The 2906-nt window shown below is 51.3% G+C and overlaps 1 pseudogene across 1 annotated transcript; it reads right to left on the reverse strand.

Moving 5' to 3' along the window:
• LOC311314500 (myeloid-associated differentiation marker homolog) lies at positions 1–967 on the reverse strand (annotated as a pseudogene). Its single transcript has one exon. The product of its transcript is annotated as a myeloid-associated differentiation marker homolog (transcript).
• Positions 968–2906: the final 1939 nt, after the last annotated feature.

Genomic DNA, 2906 nt, shown 5'->3' on the forward strand with positions numbered 1-2906 from the left:
TCACGCCCTAACAAACACCAGTCTGGCTGAGTACGCCAGGTCGGCCAGATAGAGCAGGAAGTTGAGGGCGGTGAGCACTGACACGGCCACAAGCCGGGGGGGGTCTCTGGGCGCCGCCCAGGTAGCGCTTGTGGAACTGGAAGACGGGCCAGATGACGGTGGCCGTCAGGTACATGAGCGCCCCCAGCAGGCCGTAGGTGGACAGGAAGCTGGGGAAGGGGAACGGGAGGCAGCTGGTGCACTCGCCCACGCAGAGGACCACCACGGCGGGGGACAGGATGAAGCAGACGCAGTAGACCAGCATGCACCACTTGAGCGCCGCGTGGCCGTCGTACGACACGGGCTCGCTGACCAGCACGAAGATTAGGCACGCCACGGACGTCTGGCACACCTTGAGGAGGCCCGGCGCCGTGGCCATGTAACCCGCCTCCTCCCCGGGCTTCGCCCTCGACAGGCTCACCTCCACCAGGTAGGCCGCAGCCGCCAGGCAGGAGAAGACGGCGACGCGGTAGCCTCGCGCCTCCCCGCTCGCCGCCGTCCCTCCGCCCCGCAGGAAGTAGACGGGGAAGACGACGGAGGCAGAGAGGCGGAGCGCGGCGGCGTAGCCGGCCAGTGTGACGGGGAGGTTGGCCCAGGAGATGGGGACGCGGGCCTGGAGGCCCAGCTTCTCGGTCAGGAGGACCAGCACGGTGCCGGCGAAGCTGGCGGCCCAGCAGAAGACGCACCAGTCGGCCACGCCCTCCTGGGGGAGCCCCGCCCCGTGGGCGACCAGGCTGAAGGACACGCAGGCGAACGCCAGCGCCGCCACCCGGACCCACAGCAGCTGGGAGGGGGGCAGGAGTACCAGCGGCATGGCGGCTCAGTTCACAGTCAAGGGCAATGGAGGGAAGGGGGGGATTTGTAGTCTCTGGGAGTTGTAGTCCCGGCAAAGTTCCGCGGCACGGACGACTTCCTGTAGGTGCGGTTGTTCCGGAGGGGCGTCTGGGTTTTGGGCGGGTGCTTCTTGTGCCGTCCTGGACCAGGGGTCTGTAGAGGGGATGAAGGAGAGAAAGGGACTCTGTTTTATGGGAAATCACATGAGACTCAAATTGAAAGTGAATGCGTATGTTTACCCTTTCTTCGGCCTACCGGCTGGGCCTCATCCATGAGTCTCCACGCCTCGTTAGTTCTTCTGACTAGGGTTGTTTGAAACATGCCAGTGGTCTTTCTTTTATCGGGACAGTGGTCTTTCTTTTATCACTTGTGTTTGCTTTATTAAAGGCTTTTATTTTGTTTTTTTAAACTGGTTTTGATGATACTCTATGAAAGTACAGAGTTCTTGCAGTCAATATAAGATAGATAAACACCTAAACTACATCAACATGCCTTTGTTCCTTCCTTCAGACTACAACCTCACATTGGGAATGTGATACCATCATTTATTCTCCAATTGCGCGGAAATAGTTTTTGGGATGCCAGCAATCCAGTAAAGGACAAGTCAAACATGCAGCAGTTGGGCAGACTACTGAACAGTGCAGTAGAATGTGTGGCAAAGGCCTATATGAAGAACACAGTACAGGCTCAAGAGGAAGCAGCACCAGTGTGAGGCCTGTTAAGGTTCATACTGTAACAAGGAAACAGAAAGTCTATTAGACAGAATGGGGGAATTCCTGTTTTTTTCGGCTCTGGCGCCCTCTAGTGTCTTTATGTTTTGCTGCTGTTACGTTCACTGGTAAAGATTCACTAAAGGTCATTTATACCATGAGTTCATGAGCTAACTGGCTATCCCGCTCTTAGTGTGCTGGATTAGCATTGGAAGCATTGGAACTGATGTGTCCAGGTGACAAGACCTATCTTCATTTATCAGAAATGATTTCATGTAATTTCAATTCACAGCTATTTCAGTGAAAGACAAGCTTCCGTCCATTGCCTGAACCTTGCCTGACTGGAGAACCAAGAACCTGCCTGAACCTTGCCTGACTGGAGAACCAAGAACCTGCCTGAACCCCTCGCCTGTCTGACTACCACGTTCCTGCCTGAACCCCTCGCCTGTCTGACTACCACGTTCCTGCCTGACCCCCTCGCCTGTCTGACTACCACGTTCCTGCCTGACCCTCGCCAGTAAACGTGCCCCAACGTGGGTTTGTCCCCATACGCCTGTCATGTCTGCTCTTGGGTCCTCCTCCACTAGCCCTAACAGAATCTATTACAACATGTTTACGCATAGTAATTATGATAGTGATAGGGTGCAGAGATGGAAGAGGAAAAACAACAGCCAAACAGAGAGAGAGAGAGAGAGAGAGAGAGAGAGAGAAAGAGAGAGAGAGAGGGGGAGAGAGAGAGAGGGAGGGAGGGAGATGGAGAGAAGGATGAAAGGATGTAAAGTGGTGACGAGGAGGAAGGGAGGGAAAGAGTTTTAGTAATAAGAGCAAATTCCACACATTTTCATACAGTAATGAGATGTCTTTCAGTTTCATATGCCTTTATTTAATCTTTACTTCGGGATGAAATATAACAGCCACTTAGGTAACAGTAGGAGAGAAAAACAACTAACCAATCATTTAAACAGCAGTCATGAACACCAACATTCATGAGTACCTGATTCAGTCATTATACAGAGAAAAAAAACCCTTATACAGTATCAAAGTCCATCAACAATATCATCCTTTATAATAGATGCTTATAAATGAATCTAAGACAGAAGTATTATATACAATGATCAAGTTGAAATTACAATATTAAAGAACCAAAGTTCAACTATTATAAACAAATGATGGCATGAAGATTTCCTTCTATTAGGCCTCCTGAAGTACAATGCAAGAACAATTATTAGTAATCAGCTGAATCTATAAAAACAAAATGACTGAGAAAAGCGTGACTGTATGAAGGCATACAAACCCAGGATAGAGTGGCTGGGTGAATCTAGT

Source organism: Borostomias antarcticus (assembly GCF_949987555.1).
Source record: "Borostomias antarcticus genome assembly, chromosome: 10".
Classification (NCBI taxonomy): domain Eukaryota; kingdom Metazoa; phylum Chordata; class Actinopteri; order Stomiiformes; family Stomiidae; genus Borostomias; species Borostomias antarcticus.